At 41.2% G+C, this 14,367-nt stretch overlaps 1 pseudogene; it reads right to left on the reverse strand.

The window, feature by feature from the left end:
* Positions 1 to 331: 331 nt before the first annotated feature.
* Positions 332 to 4,072, reverse strand: LOC122700739 (annotated as a pseudogene).
* Between the last annotated feature and the right edge of the window lie 10,295 nt (positions 4,073 to 14,367).

Consider the following 14,367-nt stretch of genomic DNA (forward strand, 5'->3'; position numbering starts at 1 on the left):
TAAATTCTATACTCTAGCCTGACTAAACCTCTCTCTAAGCTACTAAGCTGCTAAGTTGCTTCAGTCATGTCCGACTCTGTGTGACCCCAAAGACAGCAGCTCACGAGGCTCCCCCGTCCCTGGGATTCTCCAGGCAAGAGTACTGGAGTGGGTTGCCATTGCCTTCTCTGAAACCTCTCTCTTGCTGCTTCTAGCTCTCCATGTTTGCCAGTCACCTCTGGCATTCCTTGACTTGTAGGTGCATCACTCCAGTCACAGGGATGTCTTCTCCCAGGATGCCTTTGTATCATCTTTCCTCTGTGTGTCTGTCTCCCTCTCCTCCTGCTCAAAATCATGCTTCAGTTTTAGCAGTGGACAACAGGCATCCATTTGTTTTTACTTTTACTTTTTCAATCCAGCATAAGATGCTAATGGAGGGGGCCACTCTGTGGTACTGGGGCAGCTCCATCACTGTGCTAAGTTGGTATGCTTGCTGCCCCTGGGACGTGGAGTCTTGTGACAGCGCCAAGTCACCAAGACAACTGTCCAGTGACAACTGGGGCTGGGAGAGCTGGGGCTGGCCCCTCTGGGAGAGCTGGCTGTCGGAGATGCAGCCTGTCCTTGGGGCACCCTGTGAGACAGCTTTGACGGCACATTCCGGCTGGCCTGGCTGTTGAGAAGTGTCCTCTGGTTGGCCCAGGAAGGTCCAAAGCTGAACCCCAAGGCTAGAACCCCACCTTGACCAGTCTGGCCTTCTAGGGTGCCCCACCTGTGAGTGGCCTGTTAGCTTGTCCAAAATATCCCAGTGGGAGCATGGGTGGCAGGCCCAGGTTGGAGGCAATGGGGACTGTTCATGGAGGTCATGCGGCTGGAGCAGGCACTGATCATGCTGATCTGGTTATGGGCCTGGAAGTACATGTTTGAGGGCTGGCCCTGGCTGCTCTGATCATTGATGTTGTTGTTTAGTTGCTGAGTCATGTCCAACTCTTTTGCAATCCCATGGACTGTAGCCCATCATGCTCCTCTGTCCATGGGATTTCCAAGGCAAGAATACTGGAGTGGGTTGCCATTTCCATCTCCAGGGGATCTTCCTGACTCAGGGATCAAATCCATGTCTCTTGCATTGGCATGTAGATTCTTTACATTGAGCCACCTGGGAAGCTCCTGATCATAGACAGATCCTGGGAAAATGGCTTTTCAGGGTCATACATGATTGTTGTCATGAAGTGGGCTCCAGGGTCGATGGCCCTGCCACACTGCATAAGGTGCTCCTACAGATTATTCCGCACCAATCTCTCTCCCATCCCCAGTAGGTGGTCATAGTTCAGAAGGTGGCTGCAGAGTGGTTGCCTGGATGGAGCCCTTCAGTTGTCCATATTGTGCTTTGGTCAGGGCCACATTAAGTAGGGGGGTTGTTTAAAAACCTAATGCTTTGGTGCTCGTTTGCCCACATAAAGGAGATAATAAAGATGTTGTCAAGCCCCTGAAATACATCCACACTGGCAGTCTCCACCTCCTGGTAGGGCCTGGTGTGCAGGGAGCCACTGAGCTGCCTGCATTGTGTTGGTAGGACATGATGATGGACAGGATGATGGCGATCTGGTTCACCTCAGCACCTGTCATCTTTTCTATGTTTGCAGCTGCTGGCCTGTTCGATAAGAGGTGCCTGACCTGATGATCTTCTCCTGACCCTGGGTCACACAGAACATCTTCACATGAGCTGCTCTGTTCTGACAAGAGTCTTTGCAGCAGATGTTGGACAGGAAGGCGCTGAGTGCAGGGTTCATCTGATCCTGGATCTGGAGGCAGATGAGGCAAATGGGACAGTTGCCTAGCACCACCAGGTGCTCAGAGAGTGACGGGGACAGCCCAGCCTTGGCTGCCTTCTTGCACATCACCATGAGGCCCAGCTGGCAGTGGTCACCCACAGGGATCAGCTGCTTGGATCCGAGGACACAGGGACCATGCACTCCAGGGCTCAGTGGCCTTGATGCCCGTGAAACTGCATCCTGGCAGGTCTCAGTCATCCACATGTGCAGCTGATGGCATGTGTTTATGAGCACCAGTTTGCGAACAAGTTTCCTCTTGGCATATGCTTCAGGGCTCAGTACCACTGTTTCTGGTCTGCAGATGACAGCTCCTGGGTCTTGTCCGTCAGCATCTGGAGCTCTGGCATGCTACGAATGTTCCTGATCTGGTTGTACAGAGCCAGGGTGTGCAGTGGGTAGTTGATGACCCTGACGGAGAGCTGGGTGACTTTGAACCAGGTCAGTGACTCTTCATGGTCAGCTGATCTATGGCTTTGTTAGCTGGGGCACAGACTAGCACAGGCCCACTGAGCCAGCTGGTAGATGATGGTGGTTGAGCTCACATCTTCCCTGTAGCTAGTGGATCCTGGATCTGGCTCAGCAATCTCTGCAGTCCCATCTTCAGAAAGTCAGCCAGAGAGTGGTGGAGGTCATGGAACTCTGGTGCTGTGAAGTCCTTGGGCCACTGGTGCTTTTTGATCACACCTAGCAGCTTATGGGAGATGTAATCTGCCATGGAGATCTCCTCCACAACAGATATTCTCAAACACTGCATCCTGTCTAATGAGGTTCACTTCCACATGAAACCCATCTGGAAGTTATGAGTTACCTCCACAGTGCACCCATAACTGCTATGCGGCTCAGCGGTGATCTCACTGACATAATTATCGGGGGCCTTTATGACGTGGCCTATCCTTTTCTGCAGGGCACTGGGTCTCCTTTGTACAACAGGCAAATCTTGTTCCCCGGCATGAGCTGAATGTTTCCTAACCGAATTATTACTAAAGTCTGATTATCAAAGTCATCTCAGGCAAAGTCAAGTAGGCAGTTCTCTTCCTGCTGAGGCCCAGGTCCCACCTGACAGTGATGTGATCCTGAGTCTGAAACTCTTTCAGTTTCTTGGAGGAGTTGGCCTCCAGCTTGGATATGTTCTGGTACTGGCAGGAATGCTCCTACCTCCAGAGATATGCTGGGGACCCTCCTCTGCCCCTGTCTTCTCCAGGACCTCCAAGGTGGTAGAAGGATTTTCCTGCTAGAGCTCCTCCAGTTGGCTCATCTACTCCGTGGTGATCTGCCAGCCCAAGCAGTTCCTGCTCAGAAGGGATTGTGACCATCCGAGACAGGAAGCAGTGGTCCTGGATCCCAGGCTGCCACTGTGAACTCTCTGGGCTGATTTCCTTGAGGCTGCTCCCAAGTGGCACAGGGCTGACTGCATAGCAGCCCCACAACCCAGGTGGATTTGCTAAGAATGAAGCCAAGGAAGAAGACCTGACCGCTGCCATAGTCACAACACTCCAGAAGTGTCTCTTCCAGGGCCCATCCTTTTGTGGAGTCACCTCTTTGCATTTTGCCCTCTGAAGTGACTTACAGTATGGCTGCCAGTAGCATTTGCATGACTTATGGAACCACTCTTGCTGGTAGCAGAGTAAGCCGTGCAAGTAGGATCGGGTACTCCCCAGTAACTGCAGGCATGTATGAGATATCCTTCCTCTGACAAGCATCACCTTCACTGTCTTTGAAGTTCATCTCAGCCAGTTGGCTGGTCTTGCCGACGCTCCCGTCCTCGCCTGGTTCTGCGGGATGCTCAACGCTCAGCCCACCTGTGAGTCCACCTTTCCAACTGCAGCTTCCACGGGACGGGGCCCCCAGTGCTGCCACCTCGGAAGGCGCATCTGTGTCTGGCTGGGGAGAGTGAAATAGGTGCATTTGAACTTGAGCGCTGGGGGTGTTGAAGCCCAGGGGTTGGGCCGTCTGCGCATCGAAGGAAGTGCGCATGTGCAAGATGGGCGGCCCTGCCTCCAAATTGACGGGGCGCGGCCTAAGCGGAGGGAGGAGCTGGTAGCCTCGCCGCTGAGCAGGCGGCCGTGTGGGTGCTGGCGCCCTTCGGCTGGACCTAAATCGCCGCCACCCCGCCAGCCAAGCGCCCAGAGCTTCCTTTGCTGCCCTCAGAGCCACCCACAGCTCCCGGAGACTGCAGAAACACCGTGGGCAACACTTGTTGTAAGTACATCGCTTTAATTTTACCTGTTGGGTGGAAGACTATCAGGCGGTTGTCGACGATCCATTGTATTCTTGATTTCTGATATTATTTTTCAGTTTTAGAAGCTCTGTTTTATTTTTTGATATCAATTCTCGTTTTCTGGTTGGTTTCTCCATCTTGTCATCTGTTTTTCACAGCCATTTAAAAAATCCTTTTCTGAAAACCAATATTCGGATCACCTCTGTATCCGTTGTCTATTACTTTTTTTCCCGCCATTACTTTTTATTTTGTACACCTGGTAAATTTTTCATTGAATTACTAAAACTACGTGTAAAAATTATAGGGATTCTTGAAGTGTTATCTTTCTCTAAAGGGGATTAGAGTCGGCTTCTGGCAGGCAATTAGAGTCGGCATGGATTACTTTAATTCAAAGGGACTAAGCTGATTCACAGCTGGGTTCAAGTCTGAAAGGCTGGTCTATTTCTGGCTTAACCTCAACCTAGACTGTAGCCCTTTTGGTGTCCAATTGAATACTCAGGGTTTTTATCAGAACTCCATCCTTTTGGTGGTTCTTTAATCTCATTTTTAAAATCTCCCCAGAACCAAGAAACTGACAAAAACCTGCATAGTTTCTCAAACTCATAGCAGCTGCTTTCTGCTCTGCTTGGGTGTTTCTCAGCTAATTACAAACTGGCAAGTGCCTCAAGAGGAAGAGAGACTCAGACTATTGGTTGGGCTCAGTTCTTTGAAATCTTCTCTTTGTAATCCTGGCCTCTTAGATTCTGGCTGTCTTGATGCCCTTGAACTCTGATTTTAATCATTTTAGGTTCATGAGATTGCTGAAGTTTTTAAAAAGACTCTTGACTATTTAAAACATTAATAGTAATAATGGGTATGGGGCTTATAGAATATGCTGAATTAAAACATATGGCTAATATGCAAGGAATTGAGTAGGAATTAAATGAAATTATACTGTTATATAGTTCTTGTATTGTTCTTTAATATCATGTGAATTGAGACTGTGGTAAATTAAGTGTCTGTATTGCTGTCTATAGGGTAACCATTACAACACATACACACAGAGACATACACAAAGTATTACTAAAAATGTCAATAAAATAGATAAAATTAAATAATAAAAATTATAAGCACAAAAGACAGCAGAAATAAATGAACAATAGAACACATAACATATAGGACAAATAGAAAGCAGATACCAAGATAGTAGAATTAAACTGATCTGAACAAAACCATAATTCCATTCAATGTAAATGAACTGAACTCTCCATTAGAAAGAAGGAAGCTATAAGACTGGATAAAAAGCAAGATCCATCTACGTGTTGTTTACCAGATGTATCTTATAGTACCTAAAAACAAGTTCAATTTGAGAGGAAAAAGATATAAATCTGTGATACAGAAATTCCATTTCTAGGTATTAAGCCAAGAGAAATGAAGAAAATATGTCCATGAATATGTGTATAAGAATATTCATATCAGGCTTTATACATAATAGCCAAAATTTGAAAACAATCCACAAGGCCCATTAATATGAAAGTGGGTAAAGAAATTTTAGTATATTTATACAATGGAACACTAACAATAACAATAAAAAATTTACTTAACAATAAATATTTTTTACTTAATAATTTTTTACTTAAGTAAAAATTTTACTTAACAATAAAAAAATGGACTTTTGATTGATGAAACAACATGGATAAATCTTAAAAATAGTATCTGAATGAATTAATCTGGCTGAAAAAGAGTACTTATATATGACTTCATTTTACATGAGTTCCAAGAACAGGCAAATTTATACCATGTTAGTGGAAGTAAAAAACTGGTTACCTCTAAGGAAAAGCAGACTAACTAGAAAGGGGGAATAAAGGAAATTTTGGGGTTGATGGAATTATTCTATGTATTTATTTGGGTGGTTGTTACAATTACTAAAATCATTGAATTGTATTATTAAGATATATGCATTTTATTTTTTGTGATTTATACCTCAACAAAAAGTTTGAACTGGAACATCACTTAAAAACAAATTTGGACTAAGACATTGTTTTGTTTCTTAATAACAAAGATAATAGGTAGTACATACCGCTTGTACAAAAAAAAAAAATAAAGAAAATTGTGTTTCTAAAAGTAGATCTAGGTTTTTTGCCATCTTATTTTAGTGGATCAGTTACTAATGTATAACCAAATATGAAATTGAAGCCACTGAAAAATGCAGTAGATCAATGAATTCCTTCTTCCAATGATATGATGGTTCCTATAGATGTCTTGATTTTAGGTTTAGTGCATATCTCATAATATGTGTCCAAAGTATTGAATAAATAGAGAAAGGAAAGGGTTTGGGCTTAAAGAGTAGATTATGCCTTGAGCTGTACACTGAAACTAAATTAACCATTAAATAATTCATCTATTCCATTATTTAAATAACATATACAATTGTTTTGTAAATTAGAACCTTCTAGTCAAAAAGAACTTAAGACAATATTATAAATACATTCAAAGATTTAAGGTAAAGATGGATATAGTGTATGAACAGATAGAGATTCATAGTAGAGAAATGGAAACTAACAAAAGGTCAAATGGAAATTTGAGAAGTAAGATGAAGTGAGGTCATAACATTGTATTGGACAGTGAGAAAAGATCAGTGATCTTGCAGATAAGTCAGTAGAAATAAACCAAACAAAAGCCCAGAGTGAAAAAATAAAAAGTGCTCTATTGACTTCTTGCTATTGGGACAACATGGGTATTGAACATACAGGGAACTGCAATCATGTGAAGGAAGAAAAATTGCATTAGAGAAAAATATTTGGAGGAAAACTGGTGAAAGAAAACTGGTGAAGGAAAACCTTTTCTATGTTAAAAAATTATGAAAGCTTAATTATTTATTGAATATATAAACTCTATGTGACTCTCAAGGTACACTTTTCTTACCCAGAAAACTAATATGCCATTTGAAAGTTATGATTTTAAGCTTTACTGAGATATAGTTGAGAAAAATCAATGACACATATTTAAAGTGTATAGTTTGATAAGTTTTGACATATGTACCTCCCACATTTACTTATTCCCATTTGAAATTATTCTTTCTTATCTTCTCCCTGGTCCCCAGACAACCAGTGCTCTGAATTCTGTCACTAAGTGTTTAGTTGGAATTTTTTGGAATTTTATATAAATGGAATAATGCATTATATACTTATTTTGTGTCTGATTTTTCTTTCACTGAGGTCGATTTGGAAGTTCATCCCATGCTGTCTCTATCATCAGTTCATTCTCTTTTTATTGCTAAATAGTTGTATAATTCTCTTCAATGAATTTCTTAAACTGGTAACTAAGCTATGGTGATGATTGCCTCAAGCAGAAGGGTAAGGAGATTGATTGGGAAGAGCCTTGAGGGAAGTTCTGTGGTATGGATGCTGTTTATAGGGTGTACACATATATCAAAATCTATTGGACTGTATTCTTCAGATATGTGCATCTCACTGATTGTAATTTATACCTCTTGAAAAGACAGTGAATAAAAAGTCAGGTTTGCCACCCAATTGCCTTCCTGGTTGGTTAATATTATCATGTCCTTAGGTCAATTTTGTGTGCTTCCCTGGTATCTCAGACAGTCAAGAGTCTGTCTGCGATGTGGGAGACCTGGGTTTGATCCCTGGATTGGAAAGATCCCCTGGAGAAGAGAACAAGTACCCACTCCAGTATTCTTGCCTGGAGAATTCCATGGACAGAGAAACCTGGTAGGCTACAGTCCATGGGACACAAAGAGTTGGACATGACTGAATGACTTTCATGGGTCAATCTTGTATTTTTAATGTTTTTGATTATTCATAAGTACTATCTTTAGACATATTTTTAAAGCATTTTCTTGTGATTGAATTTGTTTGCAAACACTGATTTAAGAAAAGTGTTCTTTATGATGGCTTTTATCAGAACACTTTTACTCCCCCCCAGGTTGTCTTTATAGAAGTAAAATCTATGCCCCAAATTGACTATACCTATGATAACTGCCAATATATTCTATGTTAGAATTCAATTGCTAATGTTAAAGTCTCATTTTTATGTTTTTTTCTTTATCAATAAACTATAACAAAATATCACACATCCCTTATGTCAGTTAGATTCAAATTTATCATATAAATTAAGAGATGTTATTCAAACTAACTTGTAAATCAGATAATTTCAATTAAATAGCATATTTTTATTGATTGGTCCAATGACTTGGGCCTTGTTTGTTTTTCTAATTCCTTGAGATGGTAGATTAAGTTGTTTAATATTTTTGTTTCTTTAGATAGGCCTGTATTGCTATATCGGGCTTCCCTGGTGGCTCAGATGGTAAAGTGTCTGCCCGCAATGCAGCAGACCTGGGTTCAATCCCTAGGTCGGGAAGATCCCCTGGTGAAGGAAATGGCAACCCACTCCAATATTCTTGCCTGGAAACTCTTAGAACTGCTTTTGCTATGTCCCATAGATTTTGAAAAGTTGTATTTTTATTACCATTTGTCTTAAGGTATTTTCTAATTTCCTCTTTGATCTATCTGTTGATATATTGGAGTTTTTCTTCATAGCATGTTGTTTGGTTTTCATGTGTTTGTGTTTTTCCATTTTTCTTCCTATAATTGATTTCTAACTTCATATCATTGTGGTCAGAAGAAGATACTTGATATATATTCTATCCTCTTAAATTTATGGAGTAGCGTTTTGTGCCCTGGGTGTCATGTATCCTGGAGAATGTTCCATGCACACTGGACAAGAGTGCGTATTCTGCTCTTTTTGGATGTAGTGTCCTGTTAAGTCCATCTGGTCTAAAGTGTCATTTAAGGTCTCTGGGTTTCCTATGGATTTCCTGTATGGATGATCTATCCATTAATGTAAGTGGAATGTAATGTCTCCTCCTGTTGTTATATTCCTGTCAATTTCTCTCTTTATGTCTCTTAATATTTGCTTTATATATTTAGGTGCTCTTATATTAGGTGCGTGTGTATTTAACATGTGTTATATCTTCTTGTATTGACTCCTTTATCATTATATAATGTCCTTCTTCATTTTTTAATATAGGCTTTTTTTTTTTTTCAAAGTCTACTTTGTGTAATATGAGTATTGGTTTACCAGTTTTCTTTTCTCTTTCATTTGCCTGGGTATCTTTTTCCATCCTCTTCTTTGAGTTTTTGTGTGTCTTTAGCTTTGAAGTTAGTCTCTTGTAGGCAGTATATAGATGGATCTTGCTTTTTTATCCAGTCAACTACCTTACATCTTTTGGTTGGAGCATTTAGTTCATTGATATTTTAAGTGAGTATTGATTGGTATGTGCTGGTTGCTTTTTTGATAGCTTTTTTGTTGCTTGTTTTATTCATTTATTTTTATAGTTCTGTGTTCTTTTAGTTTCTTCCCTTGTGGTTTGATGATTTTCTTTAGTGTTATGTTTGTATCCCTTTCTCTCTCATTTTGTGTATCTGTTGCAGGTTTTTAACTTGAACTACCATAAAGTTCATGTGTACTGACCTATAACTATATCAACTTGTCTTAAACTGATAGTTATTTAAGTTCAAATCCATTCTGAAAGATGTACATTTTTAACTCGTCCCCCACCTTTTATGTTGTGATATCACATTTTATATCTTCATGCCTGTCTCTACTGTTAATTGTAGTTACAGTTGACTTAAGTTTTTTAACCCTTTGTAATAGCTTATTTACATTGTTGATGCATTGCTCTTTTATATATTTGCCTTTACCTATGGAATTGTTCCCATTTTCTTATTTTTATTATTTCTTTTTATATTTTGTTATTTCTTGTTGTAGTCTTTTCCTTTTCTCTTAAAGAACTTTTAACATTTCTTATAATATTGAGTTAGTTGTCATTAATCCAGTTTCTGCTTGTTTGGAGAACTCTATCTGCCTTTCAATTCTGAATGGTTACCTTGCTGGGTAGAGTATCCTAGGTTGTAGGTATTTTTCTTTTCAGTAATTTAAATATATCATGCCACTCCTTTATGGTCTACAAAGTTTCTGCTAAAAAAAAATCAGCTGATAGCCTTATGGGCATGCCCTTGTATGTGACTGTTTTTTCTTGATGCCTTTAAAGTTCTTCATCTCTAACTTTTGCCACTTTAATTATGACAGGTCTTGGTGTGGGTCTCTTTGGGTTCATCTTGTTTGGGTCTCTCTGTGCTTCCTGAACGTGGATACAGGTTTCCTCCTTCAGGTTAGAGAAGTTTTCAGCCATAATTTTGTCAAATACATTTTTGACTGCCTTCTCTCTCTCTTCTCCTTCTGGGATGCCTGTGATGAAAATGTTAGTATACTTGATGTTGTCCCTAAGGTTTCTTAACCTATCCTCATTTTTAACAATTTGTTTTTCTTTCTGCTGTTTTGATTAGGTGACTTATTGCCTAATTTGTTGTTAATTCTTTCAAGTGTATTTTTCATTTCAGTTACTGAATTCTTCATCTTTGACTGGTTCTTTTTTATATATTCTAGTTCTGTTGAAGTGCTGTGTTCAGCTATCCTTTTCCCAAGTTAGGTTAGCATTTTTATTACTATTGTTTTAAATTCTCTGTCAGGTGAATTATTTATCTCTGTTTCATTGGGAATTTTTTTTCAGGGGTTTTATCTTGTTCTTTATCTGAAACATGTTGTTCTGTCCTTGAATTTTGTTTAACTTTCTCTCTTTGTCTCCATGAAATTAGGTGAAGCAGTTACTTATTCTGGTTTTGATGGTATATCCTTTTGTGAGAGTGTCCCTATGCATTTTGCATGTGCCCAGTGGCTTTGGTGGGAGAGCTGGATCTGAAATCACCTTGGACCACCTCTCCCCTGGGGTGTGATGGCACCTGTTGCCTTGGTGGGAACTTGTTAGGGCTTGAACTGGAGTGCTACAGCAGGGGCCATGTGCAAACTAGAACTTCTTCTAGACTGAATGGTAATCACTGCCCTATTGGGGTTGAGCCAGTGCCCAAGGTGCTAAAATAGAAGCCCTGAAGGTGGTGTGATGGGAAGCTCTACCTTGGCTCTACCTTGGTTGGGGGTGTGTCCAATGCCCAGGGCCTTGGGCTGTACTTGTGAGCTGATTCCATTTTTCCCTGGTTTGCATGCCTTGGTTAGAGGCTGGGCTGGGGCTGCAGGTGTTGGAGCCACACTGCTGAGCTGGCTGTGCTCCTTGCCAAGTGTTCATTAGTGGGCACATGCTGGCATTGGCAGTCTCTTCCCTGGCTCATGGTAGGGCCCTGCTGAGCTGGTCCAACTCCTTCCTAAATGTGTGTAGGCACTGACTTGCTTTTCCTCCTCTTCTACCAGACTCCTTGTGGTTCTTTCTTTTCAATCTTAATTGTAGAAGAGCTGTTCTGATGGTCTTCAGGTTGTTCTCAGCAAGGGTTGAGATATCACCGCTCCCTGGGATAATCAGCCCAGTAGCAGGGGATTACATTCGAGGAATCTGGCAGTTGAAGGGGCAGTGTTTTGTTCTTTCTGGGAGAGACACCTACTCTGGATATAGATTTGCCTTTCCTACGTGCAGTGCTGCTTCTGTCAAAAATACCATCTGAGGACTCGCAGGTGCCTTCTTCACTATCACTGTTTCACACAACGTGCTTCTGATGAAGGAACTCTGCACAGGGAGTAAAGTGTGCCTGTGAGCAAATGCTCATCGAATTTACTGATCATTCCATGTCCCCAGTGATCCTGAAGCAGCTGACTTCACTAGAATGGACTTTTGAAGGCAGAATGGTAGTGTCAGCCAGGTGGCAGTACCTTGATGGACTGGCATGATGTTCTCCAGGAGGCTGTATATGCTCTAAATCAGTGTTCAGTATGCAGCACTGATTTTCCCATTGCTGAGATACATGGGGCCAGGAATCAAGGGTGGATGAGAGTGGACCACTCACTATTACTGCTATAACCCCTACTGATCCACTAGCAGAATTTTGCTACATATCCATGTTATCTTTATGCTCTGCTGGCCTAGAGGCTTAATTCCTAACGTAGTCAGGGTTTCTCTCAGAAGACACACTGATGCTACTAAACTATAAGTAAAAACTGCCACTCCTGGTCCCTTTATTCCTCTGAAATTATAACCAAAGAATAAGATTACTGAACTGGCTAAAGTAATCACTGATTACTAAGGGCAAAGTGGTCTGATACTCTGTAGTGAAGGTGAGGAAGCCTAGGTCTGGAATTCAGGAGATTTCTTAGGGCTTTCTTAGTATCATCTTTCCGTGTAATTAAAATGTAAAGAAAACTAGAATAAACCATTCTCAGTAGGATTGGTAGTGGCCAAGATCTTTCAGCAGTGAAGGTTAGGTTCTACCCAAATAGGCAGAGCACCTCATAGCCAGTTGAAGTGCTTGTTGAAGGCAAAGGAAATAAGAAATAGGTAATGAAAGAAGGTAGTTACAAATACCAGCTGCAAGAGGTGACCAGCTGCAAAAAACATGCATTTGATTGTTCTGTTTCTTCTTTACAGTTTATGAATAATTTGAAACATGTGTGTTTATATAATCAGTTCAGTCAGTCAGTCATATCCAACTCTTTGCGACCCATGGACTTCAGCGTGCCAGGCTTCCATTTCCTTCACCACCTCCTGGAGCTTGCTCAAACTCACATCCATTGACTCGGTCATGCCATCCAACCATCTCATCCCCTGTCATCCCCTTCTCCTCCTGCCTTCAATCTTTCCCAGCATCAGGGTCTTTCCCAATGAGTCAGGTCTCATCAGGTGGCCAAAGTATTGAAGTTTCAGCTTCAACATCAGTCCTTCCAATGAATATTCAGGACTGATTTCCTTTAGGATGGACTGGTTGGATCTCCTTGCAGTCCAAGGGACTCTCAAGAGTCTTCTCCAACACCACAGTTCAAAAGCATCAGTTCTTCAGTGCTCAGCTTTCATTATAGTCCAACTCTCACATCTATACATGACTACTGGAAAAACCATAGCTTTGACTAGATGGACCTTTGTTGGCAAAGTAATGTCTCTTTTTAATATGCTGTCTAGTTTGGTCATAGCTTTTCTTCCAAGGAGCAAGCCTCTTTTAATTTCACTGCTGCAGTCACCATCTGCAGTGATTTTGGAACCTAAGAAAATAAAGTCTGTCACCAGTTCCATTGTTTCCCCATCTGTTTGCCATAAAGTGGTGGAACTGGATGCTGTGATCTTAGTTTTCTGAATGTTGAGTTTTAAGCCAACTTTTTCACTCTCCTCTTTCACTTTCATCAAGAGGTTCTTTAGTTCTTCTTCACTTTCTGCCATAAGGGTGGTGTCACCTGTATATTTGAGGTTATTGATATTTCTCCCAGCAATCTTGATTCAAGCTTGTGCTTCATCCAGCCTGGTGTTTCTCATGATGTACTCTGCATATAAGTTAAATAAGCAAGGTGACAATATACAACCTTGATGTACTCCTTTCCCGATTTGGAACCCGTCTGTTGTTCCGTGTCTGGTTCTAACTGTTGCTTCTTGACCTGTATACAGGTTTCTCAAGAGTCAGGTCAGGTGGTTTGGTATTCCCAGCTCTTTCAGAATTTTCCAATTTGTTGTGATCCACACAGTCAAAGGCTTTGGCATAGTTAATACGGCACAATAGATGTTTTTCTGGAACTCTCTTGCTTTTTTGATGATCCAGCAGATGTTGGCAATTTGATCTCTGGTTCCTCTGCCTTTTCTAAGTCCAGCTTGAACAACTGGAAGTTCATTGTTCACATACTGTTGAAGCCTGGTTTGGAGAATTTTGAGCATTACTTTGCTAGCATGTGAAATGAGTACAACTGTGTGGTAGTTGTAACATTCTTTGGCATTGCCTTTCTTTGGGATTGAAATGAGAACTGGCTTTTTCCAGTCCTGTGGCCACTGCTGTATTTTCCCCAAATTTTCCTGGCATATTTAGTGTAGCACCTTGACAGCATCGTTTTTTAGGATTTGAAATAGCTCAACTGAAATTCTATCACCTCCACTAACTTTCTTCGTAGTGATGCTTCCTAAGGCCTGCTTGACTTTGCATTCCAGGATGTCTGGCTCTATCTGGGTGGGTGATCACACCATCAAGGTTATCTGGGTCATGAAGATCTCTTTTGTATAGTTCTTCTGTGTGTTCTTGCCACATGTCTTCTTAATATCCTCTGCTTCTTTTAGGTCCATGCCATTTCTGTCCTTTATTGTGCCCATCTTTGCATGAAATGTTCCCTTGATATCTCTAATTTTCTTGAAGAGATCTCTAGTCTTTCCCATTCTGTTGTTTTTCTCTATTTCTTTGCATTGATCACTGAAGGATGCTTTATTCTCTCTCCTTGATATTCTTTGGAACTCTGCATTCAAATATAAAACAAACACATACACATAACATAGAAATCCTAGTTCCCAGGAATCAATGGTGTTTATGGATT

This window comes from Cervus elaphus, chromosome 9, assembly GCF_910594005.1.
Source record: "Cervus elaphus chromosome 9, mCerEla1.1, whole genome shotgun sequence".
Classification (NCBI taxonomy): Eukaryota; Metazoa; Chordata; class Mammalia; order Artiodactyla; family Cervidae; genus Cervus; species Cervus elaphus.